General features: G+C 50.7%; 1 protein-coding gene and 2 long non-coding RNA genes across 10 annotated transcripts in view; 1 reads left to right on the top strand and 2 right to left on the bottom strand.

Annotated features, from left to right (window-relative positions):
* The window catches only part of Znf516 (zinc finger protein 516), a 113,178-nt gene extending 103,015 nt beyond the window's left edge, over positions 1-10,163 (bottom strand). For 3 of the 8 annotated variants that reach the window (XM_074069622.1, XM_074069616.1, XM_074069623.1), the window contains exon 1: positions 5,640-5,744. The gene's annotated coding sequence lies outside the window, so the exon portion shown is untranslated. Of the gene's footprint in view, positions 1-5,639; positions 5,745-6,470; positions 7,605-8,775; positions 8,876-9,237; positions 9,341-9,580 lie in introns of those variants that run through there. The other 5 variants (XM_074069620.1, XM_074069617.1, XM_074069619.1 and 2 more) reach the window with 5 other exon arrangements.
* Positions 10,164-10,308: 145 nt separating this feature from the next.
* LOC141422440 (uncharacterized) overlaps positions 10,309-16,402 on the top strand; it is a 43,934-nt gene continuing 37,840 nt past the window's right edge. Inside the window, exons 1-2 of the long non-coding RNA XR_012446968.1 lie at positions 10,309-10,707; positions 11,811-12,052. This is a non-coding gene — a long non-coding RNA (uncharacterized lncRNA). The remainder of the gene's footprint in view (positions 10,708-11,810; positions 12,053-16,402) is intronic.
* On the bottom strand, positions 12,762-15,137 carry LOC109681070 (uncharacterized). Its single transcript, XR_002211870.2, has 3 exons — positions 14,994-15,137; positions 14,792-14,868; positions 12,762-14,395 (listed from the first exon to the last, which is right to left on the bottom strand). It is a non-coding gene; the product is annotated as an uncharacterized lncRNA (long non-coding RNA).

Here is a 16,402-nt window from a genome sequence, read left to right as displayed (position 1 = left end):
CTGGTGACTGCACAGTCATAAAGGACACCGAATACAGAAGGTGACCTTCTGTGACGCTGTGTTAATGACCTCCTGAGACAGGACAAATGAGTAAACAAGGCAGATTCGTAAATGAGAACGTCAGTAATGTCTGTAGGTAATTCCGCAACAGCGCGAAAGTTCACTAAACTAGTGAGTTAGTGTTAGCAAAACCAGTAAACTATGCACCTATAGTCCTGGTACATGGGAGGGCTGAGACTGGGAGGATCTCGGTTTGAGGCAAGCAGGGCAAAGAGTCCACAAGAAGACCCATCCCAACCAACAAAAGGATGTACCATCATCCCAGCTACACGGAAAGCTGAGATGGGGAGGATGGAAGTTCCAGGGCAGCCAGGGCAAAAAGGTTCGCAAGACCCCATCTTAACAGAAAAAGCCAGGCATGACGGGGTGCGAAAATAGGAGGACTGCAGTCCAGGCCAGCCTGGACAAAAAGTGAAACTCCATCCCAAAAAATAACCAGAGCAAAATGGGCTGGGGACCATAGTTCAAGCAGTAGAGTGCCTGCCTAGCAAGCAAGCACAAAGCCCAGAGTTCAAACCCCAGTACTGCCAAAAAGCAAAAACTAAAAACAGACTAGGAACTGCGAATCTAATCTGTTCATCCATTCATGCTCTAAGGGGAAAAAACAGCTATGCCTTTTTTTTTTTTTTTTTTTTGTGAGACTGGGGTTTGAACTCAGGACCTCGGGCATGCCAAACAGGAACTCTACATCACTTGAGCCACACCTCCAATCCATTTTGCTCTGGTTATTTTGGAGATGAGGGTCTCACAAGATATTTACCTACACTGGCCTCAAACCTCAATCCTCCCAATCCCAGCCTCCAAAGCAGTAGCATGAAGCTCCAGCACCTGGCAACCGCTAAATCTTTAAGGGGAAAAAAAAAGAAAGCAAACTTAATTTTTAACTCTTGGTTTAAATGGCCAGAATAACGAGGAACTGAACAGTGACTCTCCTTCTGACCAGAAACAGCAGAATTTTAACTACTCACATTTGCCTCTGCGTTTTCTGTGAATTAACACAATCACTCAACACTTAATGGCAAACTATGTCCCACAAAAATTCCTTCAAGGCAAAGGAAAACAGGGAACTTGCTCGGGAGCCCTAAGTACCAGCTGAGTAAGAAGCCGGGAAAGCCACAAACAGCCTCTCCGCACAAGGCAGGATCCATCACTGGCTGTACTAAATTTCAAAGAATGTTCTCGAACGCCGAAATAAATCAATGCCTAGCACAGCCCTACTCAGCTCGCTCATGCAATATAGATTAAACAGTACCATATGGCAAAGACAGACACAAAAGACAAAAATTCCAAACAACTGTCCCATACTACTTTCACGTGGGAAGAGGTAAATGCTAAAACACTGAAAAACTTTTCTCAGCCATTAACAAGAAATTAAGTTTTAACAGAGAACCTCAAGTTATTAGGGAATCCTTTTATCTGTCTTCATGTATGAGCCCCATCCCCTAAATGAGCAGAAACAACAGGGCCGCTGCCTGCAGGAGGCTGCTGCCACCAGCAGGTCCCCAGGGCATGTGGGGGAGGCGAGACACCCAGAAACAGATTACCTGTTTCTGCAGGTACAAACACCTGCTGGACGGGGCCATGCACGGAAACAGCCAGGCAGGTGAACAGCACTCTGAACCTAGAGAATGTCTATCTATTTCTGGGAGTAATTTTTCTGACTGAAACAACTTGATTAAATTCCTGACTCCAACAAACAAAACAAAAAACCCCAGGAAATCCACCAGAATAAACCTGTGCTTAGCTGCCTTGTGGATGGTGAGTTTCAGTCCCCACGTTGTGTCTTACTCACTATTTAACATGTATTCACATGTTTGCTTTCTAAAAATAACTACAATTCTAATTACTCTGCTTTGTAATTTCCAGTCCTGTTTGGACTGAAGAGTAAACGCCCGATCTTTTGCAGAAAGCAACTTTTAAGACATGTTGAGAGCCACAAAATTACACTTCCTCACAGATCAGATGGGTGCACAGGGAAGCATTTCATTCTGCACACAAACACGACAGCCCTGCTCTGGCAGAGAAGGCCACAGCTGCCGGTGTCACGTGTGGCCAGAGGCAGGGGATAAAGAAGCCAGAACAGGCAGTTGCAAGTGGCAATGTGCACCAGTCCACTGGAAATATACCTAATTTTAAAGTAAAGATGTTTTTCAAAGACCTGGACAAAAGTCTTTCTTTATTCTTCCTCCCATAAGGTAAATTTTATTAATAAATCCTTCACACACAGGAACACTGGATGTGATTCCTTTCTTGAAATGGGTTTCTGACAACTTTTTAGAATTCCTGAAAATTCTAAGGTAATCAGCGTTCCCTTCCAGTGATAAGAAGGATCCACGCCTACCCTCTCCAGTTCACTCAGGGCAGAGGTCACCCTCTATCAAAGAGAAATGTCCACCTCCCCCACCCCCAAACTCGCTTGCTCCTTGGGACCAGAGAGAATAGAGGCCAGGGCTTGAATGTGAAAAATGCTGCTTCCTCTACGGCTCCCACGGACACTCAAACCCTAACAGGCCGTTGCCGCTGGGCTTCTGGCCAGTGGGGTGGAAAGGCCGGGGTGAGAGCCCCATGGCAGCAATCCAGCAGGAAAGGAGCCCAAATGGTCACACCAGAGCAGGCTGGACCTGGGGGCTTCTCCAGTCTGTAACCATGCCTGCCTCCAAGAGGCCCCAAGGCCAGAGGCCTCAGAGTGCAACCACTGCCTGATAAGCCTTCAGGACAGACCTGCACCCTGCTGCTGGGGCTCCCCAGGGAAGCACAAAGCCAAGTGACATGCGGTTCCCCCACAGCACTGGAGGGGAGGCTCCCCAGCCCTGCGAGCTGAGCACAGTAATGCAATTAATCCTTCGTGCCTCCACCTTAACAATGTGAACGCAAAGGTCAAAGGTACCACGTCATAAGCACTCATGAGCAGCCCAGGGAGGCCTTTCTGTTGGATGGCAGTAAGGCAGTAAACAAAACCCCAGGAGGAAGGGTGGGCTGGGAGCAGTGCCCCCCAGCTCTGTGAGACCCTCCTGCATTGCTCAGTCAGATGAGGGTCCTCCGAACTTCCGAGAAGGGATCAGGCAGCAAAGACATGCTTTTTTAAAGGACTGTGTCAGGACAGCCTCTCCACGCACTAAAATGCATGAACGCTGCATGTGCCGTGCCCGTCTGCTTTTGAGGAAGGAATGCTACTTCCAAGTTCAAATGTCTGCCATGCCAGTATCTATGCAATGATCTGAAGTTTCTTCTGCTTTCTTCTCCCTCCTATTAATTATGATTCTACCCATGTCTATCACTGTAGAAACTGCAGGACTCCAGGCAAATTCAGCCAATCAAAAACCAAAGAGGAAGCTGAGAGGTGGTTCCTGCCCGCGCCCAGCAAGGCTTTCTTCAACAGAAAGGCAGTTATACCACAAGCAAATGCCTCCTGTAATCAGGTCATTAGCATATCCCTCTCTCCTAAGCCGAGGGTAGACTAAAACACAAAACAGTGCAACACCGCACACGGCAAGAGCAGGGCTCCCTCCTGCAGCCCGTGGTCAGCTTCCACTTCAGTGTCCGGTTTCCCGGGCATTGAGCTATAAGAGAGCTGAAACTAAACACAGCCTCTCGCCAGCCTTGTGGCCACCCCCCACCAAACTCTTTTCCGAAGACTCCTTCTGGTAAATTGTGAATCAGACCCACACATACCCTTGGAAAATGAATAAATAAAAATCCCTAACAACCCACTAAAGCTGAGCACTGGTTTTTCAAGAACAATCCATGACTAAACCCAACTTAAATTGCTCGGTGGCGTTATCATTGTCTCCATTTGGGGACACTGGAAGCCATCTGTTAGGAGTATTCCTCACTTCAAAGTAAGGAATCTCCTTTTTCATGTAATTGTTGCTAAACTTAATCACATCAAATGCTTCACTTATAAAACTCAAATATGTCCTGGTAGGAGCCACGAAGGCAAATGGAGTTAAAAGTTTCATTTATGGAAGGAACACAAAGTGCTTTTAACTGTGACCTGCTTGTGAGGACCTCTTGCATTCAGTTCACTGCATTTTGGTCTTTGGGACGCCCTGCAAAGTTAGAAATGTAGGAAAAATTTAATGTCTAAATTAATTACTTCTAAAAACTGTCTACAAATAACAATGGGAAACTCTTCTAAGGACATCAGTAATTTGGGTACGCATCCCAGAATGAAAGTTTTGGACCCTCAAGTGTGTGCGCACGTGCCATGATAAGAGCTTTCAGAAATACAAAACAGCAAAATCCCTTCTCTCCCCACTGCTGGAAACAGGGAGTTGCTACCAAGAACACTACTTTGGTGTTGATTTAGTTTTAAAGAGGCATGCCTGTTCCTCTGGTTAGCTTTATTACAAATCCATTGGGACTGCTTTTTTTCTTTAAAAGAATGCTAATTTGCTCTGAGTGTTTCAGCATATTCGGATGAGCAAGTGTAAGAAAATAAAGACCTACTAGTGAAATCAGAAAGTATTAGACCCACTTTGTATCTTAACGCATGAAAATTCTAATTCAATTACCAAAATACTCGCGAGTCTCACAATGGGCTCAGCTCATCCTAAACCCATTCAAGACGGCTATGAGGTCACTCTGGCGGAACTAAAGATGTCCTCCTCCAGTGACCCAACCCTCACACCCCCACACCAGGGCGGCCTCAACTCCAACTCTCCAATTTTACTGGGGGTGGGGGGGGGGGAGTTGGTTTTCAGATTCCTGGCTGGTCTGTGTAAATAAAAATAACTCAGCTATTTTGACGCCACAATTAAAGAACGCAAGAGAAAATGAAGGAGGAACAAATGATAAAATGGGCTCTTTCTGTACAGGGCAGGAGCGAGTATCCTATCAAATAATAGGCGTGCCTAGACCCTTAAAGTAACGCATTCCTAAACCAGAATACTCCAGCCATATTAATAGGGTGGTTCAAAACAACCCGGAAAAGATCCAAGTGGGGAGCTGGCTAGTCCTCTGCCTCTGTCCCGGTCAACACACACGGATCAATGTTTCATCTGCTCTAATCAAGAGTTGAGCCTTAATGGTAGGTTCACGGGAAAAGCCTTTCTCCTGTAGGGCTAAAGTTCCCGGCGAGCTGGGCCGGGTGGACCGGGGTGCGAGGCTCACTCCTTTGTTGCGCAGTGCACCCCCGGGCAGGCCGGGCGGCCACGGCACATCTGCCCTTCCAGAAACAGTCCCTCCGGGCCCTCGGGGGGGCCAAGACCCAGATGAGGACGCAACAGCAGGACACAAAACCCACACGCCGCAACCCGAGCGCCCACCGGCCACTCGGGGCTCAAAGCCGGACCCTGCAGGGCAGGGGGGAGGGGGAATCCCAACTCAGGTGCGCAGACTTAAGTAAGCGTCCTCGGGGGGCCACGCCTTTCCCACCGCCCCACCTCCCAGAACAAAGTGAAGTTTAAAATAGAAACCAGTTACCTGGCCTGCGCCGCGCCTCGGCCCTCCGAGCCCCGCCACGCCGCGCGCCCAGCCCCCTCCCCCCCACCGGGCCCGCCCCTCCCCCACGCGCGCGCCCCTCCCCCACGCGCGCCCCCTCACCACCCCCACCCCCCACCCAGCCCGGCCGCACGGACCCCCGCCTTTGTTACGGTGCGAAGTTGGGCTGCGGGTCCCCGTCTCTTTCACTTCTTGGGTTACAGTGCTGGCGTGTGACGTCCGCTCCACATGACGGGGGCGGGGGGCGGGCGCCGAGGGGCGGGGGGCCGGGCCTCCCCCTTCTCCGCCCCTTCCCGCCCCGCCCACGGCCCTCCCCCTTGGAAGCCAAGCAACAAGCGGCCCCCGCCCCGGGGGCGGGCAGGTAGGGCCCCGCCCCCTCCCCACCCGCGGGCCGCCTGCGCGCCCCCCACCCCCCAGCGCGCGGCCTCGGGGAGACACAGAAGCTGGCGTGATTTAATCCAGCGACCAGCCCATCCCCCGGGCCGCGAGCTCCCAGAGATTGGGGGGGAGGGGGAGGCAGTAATGAGCCCACGTGGGAGGGGAGGGGAGACACCACCCGGGTGGGGGGGGATTGGGGGTGGGTGGCCCCATGGCCCTCGAGGTGACCTCGGCGCGGCCAGGCACGCAGACACCCGTGTATGTGGACATGGTTCCTCCAGGGTTCCCCGCACAGGTCTTCCCACGGAGAGGGGGTGTGTAACCCATCACTGCTTGGTCACCAACGCCCGAGTGCTTGGAGAGCATCGCCGCCCACGGGACTCCCCGAAGACCCGTGAACTTCCTAAGGCGCGCGCTACGCTGATCACACATCCCTATGTGGAATCCCAGGAAAATCGGCTTGGATTAAGTCAATAGGAAGCGTGGGGTGGCCGGTGACGCATTCCGCCCGTGAATGTGCCCATTGTGCAGGGCAGACGCAGCCAGGGCGCAGCACGCGCACGTCGGTGGGCAGCACAACTTTCACTGACCATGAGGACGTGTCGCCGACCAAGTATCAATTCCGGCAGGCAAACAGGCGGTAGTGAAGTTGGAGGGTACACGTTGCCCTTCGCTTTCCTTCGGAGTTCCACCAGTTTCCACAATCCGCGTCCTCAGTATGCTCCACTCCATCACATCACCCCGACCCCAAACGCGCCGCGGCGCGCCTGGCCCGCCGGAATGAGCTGCACATTTCCACTCCCCGACTGCTGCCAAGCGTAATCGCACCGTTCCTCTTTCCTTCCCTTCCTGCAGGTTTCCATTGGAATCCCAAAGTGCCTCTAAAGCCCATTCTCCACAGGAGGACATTCGGAGGGGGCCGGGTCTCCACTTGCATTTGCTGCGTGCGCACGTAGCCGCACAGATTTGGATAAAAGCGTGTCCACGTCTACATCACACATCTGCAAATGCAGAAGCCTGCAGATGCGCGGGGCTGGCCGGACTCCGTGTGCAGACACATGGGCGCAGGCACACACGCGCGCGCGCGCGCCCGCGCTCACACGCACACGCCCCTAATTACCTCCGGGATGGAGAGAACCGCTGCGGATTGGTCGGCACAGCCGTCACTCACATCCAGGAGGCAGGGAGACTTTGCAAGGCAGTTTCTTTTTTCTCTCTTCCCTGCCGTTTCATTTAATGGTAAAACAGCAGAGCTCCTGAAAGTTAGCCATTTACGCGGAAAGAGTTTGCCTTCTTCAACCGGGGAGGGGGTGGAAGGAGGTGGGGGTCGGACGATACCCACTTAACCCATTTAAATATATCTCGTACTTCCACAATGGACGAAAGGGGAAATTATCAGTCGGTGAGGGAGCTCCGAATAAGGAGGGGTCATCCGGGAAGGTGGACGCAAGGTAGAGTTGTTCTCAACACCCAAAAAGAACTTTGACCTTTCGGTGATTTCGAAATTTTAAAAAATGATTCTTCAAAGATATTATGTCACGGTGGTCCCTAATTTTTGAACTCGCTATTTTAATTTTATTATTTAAGCATGCGGCAGCAAACATGTTTCCTTAAGAAACAACTGACCTATTTTTTTGGCTGGAGATAAACGATCATGTTAACAGATGTTAATCTTGTGATCTGTTTTTCCTGTAAGCACTTTACATACCCGGGTTTCAGACCTTAAAAATAACATCTTTTCCAAAAAGACCTGACGTCACAGTTCACTCCCAGAACAATCACACTCCCCCTCCAGTTTTTTTTCCCCCTGCAATGATTTCAAAGACATTAAATCTTTTTCATTTTATAAATGCTGATTTGTTCTGCCTCAACTCCCACAGGCTTTTATTTGCATTTCAAATTCCACAGGTTACACCAGTCGCCTTTTCAAAAAATGTAAACCAACAATGAAGCAGCAAATGGCTTTTTGTTCATCTGGATTAAATAAGGCACAGAATGAATATATTTAAAAAGAGGGCCGAGCGAGTTGATCTTTGCACACCCGAGACCGAGAGACTCTTTATCAGTAAGCCAGTGGAATGAGTAAGACGCAAACACCCAGCCCCAGAGCTCCAGGGCTAAGCCTCCTCTGCTGCGGGGAGCTTGTTAAGGCTGATAATAAATGGGGCTGCCTTACAGACCGCATTTTTCGGGTAAAAGGCTGGTTCTCTTGAGTCCCTAATTACAGAGATCCACAGGCTGCCCGGCCCCCAACGCCTGATTGTCACCGCACACTACCCGTCCTCCATAAACCGCTGGTTTTATGCACCCCACTCCGCTGGCTTTTTAACAAACTTATTCATACAAAGTTTCTTTAAAACTTGACGAGGCGGCTGAATCTAAATACTGATCACAACTATTCAGTACGTCCGTGCTCCCTGGAAATGGCAGAGGAGGCGCCTTTCCAACAACCCCCACCCCACCCCCGCAGCACACACCCACCGCATTCTTCCCTTTATAAACCGTGGGTGTGTGATACACAAATACGTGTAATGTATATATGTCTACACCGCCATCGATTCCTCCCCCTCCCCCAGCTCCGACCCCAGCAAGGCAGCGCGCGCCTCCGAGGAGTCCCTGCCGCCCAGACCCCCTCCTCACCCCACTCGGAACCACTTCGAGGGCCTCGCCCCCGCCTCCACCCATGAGCGAACTTCCCTTCCCAGAGTTCCCACTTCTTTAATGTTAGGGTCACTCCGAGGCTCCCGGCTGATGCCAGTAAGAACACCCCCACCCCACCCCCACCCGCAAACACGTCCCCTAGGCAGCAGCGTTCGGTGCCCACAGGCATCGATCCCATCCGCCAAACCCTTAATAATTGAAGCGGCTCCTAGAGCCCCGCAGCCCATCACCCACCTTCATTAGCCGGAGCGTTTTACTTTAAAGTAAGGCAATTTGCTCTTTGTCTCCTAATGGATGGAAAGCGCATCCGAGCTCCCCTCCTCCCGCGTCGCCTTTGACGAAGTGTACAAAGCCAGAGCCTCTTCCGCGCTCCCACCCCGGCCCCCACCCCGCCCCTCCACTGCGGTAAAAACCACCTCCCGGGCGCTCGCCCCGCCGCCCGAAGTTGCATCTTCCTCTCTCCTGGAATTGCAGAGTCGAGCAACTACCGCCAGGGAAAGCCAAGTCTCGCTCTGTGTACCCGGGGAGCCCCTCCCCAGCATGCCCCCCACTCCCCAACGCGCCCCCACCCCACGACACCCAGCAGGGTCCTGGGTACGTCGGGGGCTCCCCGACCTGCGCGCCCCCGCCTCCCCTCCGCCACCTCCCGCCCGCCCTCCCGCGGGCCCCGCAGCGCCCCCGCCCCGCGGCCCCTACCTTGGCGGGGAAGCGGCGGGCACGGGGAGGAGGACGCGCACGCCCCGCGCATCTGAAGGTGAAGCCGAGCGCCCGCGGCGCGGAGCCGAGCGCTGCACTAGACCGACCGCGCCAGCTGCGCTCGGGCGCGGGGGACGCGCGAGGGCGCGCGGGGCCCGCCACGCGCCAGGCCCCCTCCCCACGCCGCCCGCGCGCACCCCGGATGCGCCCGCCCCACTGGGGCCCCGGCGCCGGCCCGCTTCGGGGGGCTGCGCGGCGCAGGGAGAGGGTCGGACGCCCGCGGCCCGGCGCAGGCCTGAAGCTTCCCCCAGCCCGGGAATGGTCTGCCCTGTAGGAAACGCACACGCTCCACTATTGTCTCATCAGCACAAAGTTCTGCCACACTGCGGAGAAAGTCTGGAGGCTCGCGATGACTCAGATCCAGCTAATCCTTCCCCTGATAGCACTGAATCACGACCCCAGCGGCTCGTGGTCGCCCCTCTCCTTAAGGTCTCAGGCTGCCGCAGCTCGGGCTCCTGGAGGCTGTTTACGCGCGCACACACACGCACGCATCCATACGTGCAGACGTGCTCGGGATGCAGGTCCAGCCGGCTCCGGCACCTGGGCGCGGAACCTCGAGCCCAGATTTCAACGTGGAGACCCTGCCCGCGGTCCCGGATGCGTGTGCGTTCGCCGAACTTCCTGCGGGAGTGTTTGTTGGGGTTCGGATTGGGAGACTCGATACTTCAAGCCCTCCAGAATCAAGAGCCAAGGGTCCGCGGGAAAGAGAACAGCTCCTCTGCCGAGTGGGGCTAGGACACGACTGTCACTGTTGCTGTTTACTTGGGCCTTGAAAGTTCAACTCATTTTGCTTTTGTTCCGAAAACTTCATTTGTGCACCTCAACTACTCTCCGGTCCTCAGTTAGTTGCAATAAATTGAGTTTGGGAATCAGAATCCTCATTTGACTCCCAAAAAGCTTTAATGGTTCTAGGCAAGGAGGGGCTGGGGAGGGGGAGGGGAGCTGGATCTGGAGGAGGAGGAGGAGGGGCCGGGAGCGCGCCCCGCGATCCGCGGTGACGTAGGCCAGGGGAGCTGTGGCCTGCGGAGGGGCAATACGATCTTCTCCCACCAGGCTCTAGGCCATATTGTTCTGCTTTTCCGCGTGATAACTCCGCAGTGGAGGTGGATTCCAGCCAAGACGCCCAACGTGGCTCGGCCTCACCATCGGCGCCGCAATCCGGGCGGTTACCTTTCGCGGTGGCATTGCTGGGTGCCCAGCTCTGGCTCGTGCAGCCCGTGGCCCTGCCCAGCTAGTGGCATATACAACAGAAACTCCTTCTGTACGCAGGAGCTGCAAAGGGCGGTGCTTGCGCCCTGGCAGCGTGGAGAGCAGGCGGGGGCCGTTCCATGTGCGTGTGTATGTGCGTTTCCGCGGAGCAGGGGGAGCAAGGAGGGAGGACGGCGAGCAAGGACCCCCGGATCATAAAATGTAAGCTCCGTGTGATTAATGATCGGCACTAATTTGCAAAGCAGGAGTGTTAAAGGTCATGGACAATTGTTGCTGGTTGCGGCCTGAGTGCCCAAGTGGGATGTATTCTTAAAGAATCAGATTTAAGTCTGATTCTCAGAAAAGTGTTTAAGTGCCCACAACTCATTACCATACACAGTGAAAATTCACAGATAGAAAGATGTATGGCCCAAGTCAGGAGCTGAATAGCGAGGTGATAGCGCGTAGACGCTCTGTGGACATCTCTTCAAGAGACCTTTTTTTTTTTAATGGATAAGGGTAAATGGTTAAATCTACATTCGTTTGCTTCTTGGGTCTAATTTCAGACTACAGGGTTGCACTAACAATTTCCATGTGTTGAAAAGTTGACAAGTTAGAGCAACAAACAGTGAGCAAAACTCAAACTCATCCACCTAAGAGTAAAACTTCCATGGTTCGCCTCCTTTTTCTAGCCTGCTAAGGGCCCATCAGTCCCCCCATGTGATTTCACTTAGGGCTTCCTCTGTCTGCAGGAATACTGAGCTTTTAAGTGAATTTCTTTCTTCCCCATTTCTCTACAATGCGGGCAAAATCTGAGAACTGTAACTTGATAGGTGGGTGAGAGTCAAACTCTGGTGCCAGAGTGGCAGACCTACAAAATGGCAATGTGGTGGCCGGCATGGCTTTCTTAGTAAGTGGAAATGTATTTACAGGCTGTACACAAAGTCTCTGGTCTTGGTTTGTTTGCCAACACACCATTACTAGCTAGTTCTATAAACCGAAAAATGGTATAAAATTCAATATTTAGTAAGATTTATGCTATTCTTATAACCATATTTAGCCTTGCCAAAACTTCAACTTTAATATCTTCGAACATCTAAAGTAGCATGAAAGATTGGGGACACTGTTGATACACAGAAAATAAAGCCTTGTGCTGCCTTGGAGAGGGTGTGGTGAAATGCTAAGTCAATTACAGTATTCTGAGCTGAGCAAAGTCAGCAGGATTAATGGTTAATATGTGGATATTTATAACTTTATAAAAGACAGTAATTCCAGTTGATAAAACAGATAAGGAAGAAAACCTTGATTTTCTGCCTGTTGTCCAGAGAATGACTTATTCAGCCAGGAGTCAGGCTCCCTCAGCAACTTGGTGAGACAGTGGGAACGTCAGAGAAGAAAAGTTGTAGAGGGATTCCAGCAAAGAATGTAAGTGAGAAACAGCAAAACAAAAAAGAGCCCTCGTCCCCCGCCCGAAGGCCTTGTCCACCTGAAAGCTCCATCTGGAACTCTGTCACATATAGCTCGAAATCCAAGACGAACTGGAAATCAAGCATGCAAGCTTGAAAAGGTAAGTATTGCGATCAGTTCAGTGCACTGCCTCTTAGTAAATATTTAATGCTGATTCTATTTGCCTTTTCTAAATTATATCTCTGAAAATCAAGGAGCCATCTTTGCTCTCTGAACTTACTGAAATTCACAGGTTTCAGAGGGGATTGGGGTAAATTTGATTGAAGTTGTCAACAAGGTTGTAAGTACAGCCTGGGAGGGTAGGGTTACGTGGTTCAGAGTGGGTAATGTTCCATAATACTAGAGACTGGAGATCTAATTACTGTTATTTCAAAAGCTAGCACGCCTAACTTCTCTCCGGAAACCTTGCTTTCTTCATGGAACTTAAAAAACTCAGAACTCTGAACTGAGACCTGGGAGGCAGGGCAGAATTGCACTTGGGCCTGGGTGTGTGAATACAGAATGGCACACACGGAGCTGCCTTGGAGGCAGCGCAAAGCTGGGGTTGTTTTCAAAAACATCCTTTGTGGGATAGGTCGCCTCAGCCCGTTTGAGTCTGAAGCTAACTCGTGGAATACTTTTAATACAGGTTGAGAAATTATCCCAGTTCTGTCCCTTAAATTTACATAATGGACTAGCCTCTAGTGAGAACTGTGCTCGTGTTACACTCACACTTTTCTCACTGAGAAACCTCTCGCATAGTCATTTGTGTGCCAGATAATTTAGGGTTCAACTGGCTGTGACTTAGAGGTAATCACAGTTGAGGCTTTCAAGACCTTTGAAAAACTGCTGAAACTAACTGTTCATCTCTCTGCCATATTCAAGCCTGGAGCGTCTGTGCCAAATGGACCCATTTATGGGATCTGGAGAACCCTTTACTCGTTTTTGTCCCCATGGCAGAAATCTTAAGAATTTTCTCGTGGAATCAGCACTTTTAACAATCTGTCCTTGTTTTCTACAAAGGAGGAAAAAAAGAAAAAACCTGAACACCCCACACTGACCCTGACTCACAGGCCATTCTGTTCTTCTCATACTCATTTTTGTCCTGCATATATTTTGGGTACCGACAAAGGCTGCATAAGAGACACCGTGGTTGGATCACAGAGTTCGGGCACATTCCCAGTGGAGGCAAAAGTATTTCAGGAAGCCATGACAGTTGCATTTGCTCACCATTCACAGTTTTGGGATGACTCCATCAGGACTTCACAGCAGGTAGAGGGGCCTCAAACCTGGTCGTAATTTCAACGCAAGTGAAAGCCTGTTGGTAACAGCCAGCTTCAGACTAACTGGATCAGAATTCGACAGATGTGGTTCAGATGGCTTGAGAATCCAGCAGAACTCATTGAAAGAGAGACGGATTGAATAGGGGTCTCTTTTGAAAGCCTCCATGTGCAGGAAGAAAGGGACCTGGGTTTTTTTGTTGTTATTTACTATCTTTCCTTACAATCCCTTATGTCAATTGTGTCGTGTTAGCCCCACACGTTCTTAAAACAGCAAAGCCAAACCTCGTCGAGTCTCACCACGCATAACTCAGGTGCTCAGTTCTGCAAACGTTCCTAACAGAACTGCAAAGATAAGGGAACCAGTACTGGCTCTCCCTGCGGGTAGGTGAGGTACACTTGTAATGAAACCAAGAGGGAAGCGATGCCCCAAGACCTTTCCCTATGACACACACATTGCCTGAAGGGAAGCAGAAGTGGATCCAGGGGCCTCAGTGGCACCAGAAACAGCCAAGTGGAGGGAAGTGAGCAGGACGTGGATGAGTCGCCATGATGAGGCTGATGGAGAAGCTAGGTGCAATTTGTTTTGGATTTTGGGATTTAGGGGTGAGAGGATCGTGACACTTTAGAATATACAAAACAAAATTTGCCTTTTTAACCTTTTTTTTTTTTTTTGGTGGAGCTAAGGTTCCACACTTGCAAAACAGGCACTTTATACACCTCTGGTCCATTTTGATCTGGTTATTTTGGAGATGAAGTCCTACAAAATTATTTGTCTCTGCTGGTCTCAAATGGTGATCTTCCCAATCTCAGCCTCCCAAGTAGCTGGGATTATAGGAGTGAGCCACTGGCACTCAGCCATTTTAACCACTCTTAAGTGTACAAACTTGGTGGTCATTGGTATAGCCCCAAAGTCGTGCCACTAGCTCTGTCCATATGTGGAACCGTTCCTTCATTCTAAGCTGAAACTCTGCAGCATCAAACACCACCTCCTGCTTCTCCTTCCTCTCCCGAGCCTGTCATCCTCCACCCTACTTTCCGTCTCTGAATTTGACTTCTCCAGAACCTAGAAGAACTGGAACCCTCCAGTACTCACCCTTTTGCAACTGGCTTAGCCTAATTTGTCCTCCATAAGACTCAGGGTTCATCCATGTTTTAGGGTGTAGCTGGACATAATTTTGCTCCTTAAAAAAAAAAAAAAAGACAGGTGAGCTAGGGATGTAGTTCTGTGGTAACGCATTTGTCTCCCACGCAAGGCCCTGGATTCAAGTCTTAAAACTAAAAAAAAAAAAAAGAGATTGTAACTAGAGTTTTCCATCCTTCCCCCAAAAAATCTTGCTAATGAGGCAACTGTCATTTCACCAAAAACAATTATCAAAAACTTCCTTTCGGAGGCTTGCTAAAGCATCTGCCTAGCCCTGAGTTCAACTCCCCAGTACCACCCAAAAAAAAAAAAAAAAAAAAAACCTAAAATAACCAACTTCCTTATCTACCTGTCTTTCTTTTCCCTCCTCTGCCTCAGCAGAAATCTGGTCAGGAGCCTCACCTTCCCCTCATGGCGTCTGCACACCTGTACCTACCTGGAGCCAGGCTAACATTTTCTCCGGCTAGCACGGTCTTCTCAGCGCTTATAACTTCATGACTTGTAACCAGACTTCTTCAAACAACAAAATAAAAAGCAGAGGAAGCATAGTATTAAGGCATAATTAAAACTAGGAGAGGGACTGGGAGCTAAGGTGAGCAGCCGGAGGAGGGGGCGTCCCAGCCTCTGGAGACACTCACCTGGGTCTCTGGACAGCGTAGACAGAAGCTTAGAGGTGGGCCGCTATGGATGCCAGTGCTCCACCATGGCCCAGACAGGTATCACACCAGAAATCAAGCTGAATTGGTGGGAGAGGTGTTCTAGAAGTAAATGGCTTGATGCCATCTAGCTCCTGACTGCAGAACTTGTCACACTTCTGCTTTTGTGTCTCACTGCACTGTGGGGCCAGTGGGAAACGAGGGAGATAACACGGGGTTGCTAAAACAGCTTATACGCGGACAGGTTTTAGACTGTTTCACACAGGCAGCCATCATCTAAAGAGCACCACGAGACTGACTATGGTGTAGCATGCCTGTAATCCCAGCACTTGAGAGGTAGAGGCAGGAGGAACTTGAGTTTGAGGACAGCCTGAACTACGTGACAAAGTCCTGTCTCGAAAGCCAGCAATGTAACAGGATATGGGTATCGTGACATTGCAGTGTTTAGATCCTAACTTTCACAACTGTACACTTGTTTGTTCCACATTTACTTTAAGCCAGGCATTTGTGTGTGTGTGGTACCGGGGCTTGAACTCAGGGCCTATCCTTTGAGCCACTCCATCAGCCCTTTTTGTGATAGGTCTTTTTGAGACAGGATCTCACAAACTATTTGCCCGGGCTGGCTTTGAACCTCGATCCTCCTAATCTCTGCCTCCAGAGTTGCTAAAGTGCTCATTTAAAACAGAATTTGTTGCCTGTCTACTATGCAGGGAATGCTCATAACCGCTGACGGTTCTGTGTCAGTGCTGTGTCACAATAGTTGAGAGAGAGGCCACTACATCCCAGTGGACAGAAGCCAAAGGAGAGGCTCACCGGCCACACCCCGCGCCCGTGCACAGAGCTGGCAGATGGCACGGCTGGACGCGGGCTGACCCTTACGTCCACAGGAACACCACGGCCCAGCTGTTGGGAAGGAGGCTTTGTAGAGGAGGAAGGTAGGCGTGTGCTTTCCCGTGACGGCTAGGGACCTAACCAGCACACCCGCATCCACTCCAGCTCGTCACACTGGCCTCTGGCATTTACCACTGAGGACGGCTGGCCTTCTGGACACCAGAGTTACATGTCTGTGCAGGAGCCTCCACTAGTTGATAGAGACATGGCCTCTCTGAAAATCTCTGTCACTCAGTTTCTCAAAGGGTTTGAACTGGCCTTTAAAAATGTATAAAATGCAGAAGGACAGCATTAAGTCGTGAGTGGAATTAGGTTAACATATATATATGAGGGAAAATTAATAAAGCAGGGTCCAGATTTAGCACAAGTCACGTTGATACATGTCTGGTTAGCCTATGAATTACAGGTGACAGAATTGTCCTTTGAGCTTCCTGGTATCCAAAGCAAAAAGGGAAACACTTTTATGAGATTTGTGCTCTGTATGAAACGGACTATATTCC

Source organism: Castor canadensis, chromosome 4 (genome assembly GCF_047511655.1).
Source record: "Castor canadensis chromosome 4, mCasCan1.hap1v2, whole genome shotgun sequence".
In the NCBI taxonomy this organism is placed as follows: domain Eukaryota; kingdom Metazoa; phylum Chordata; class Mammalia; order Rodentia; family Castoridae; genus Castor; species Castor canadensis.
The sequence above is the reverse complement of the archived record's forward strand: the minus strand, read 5'-3'. Positions and strand labels throughout refer to the sequence as shown.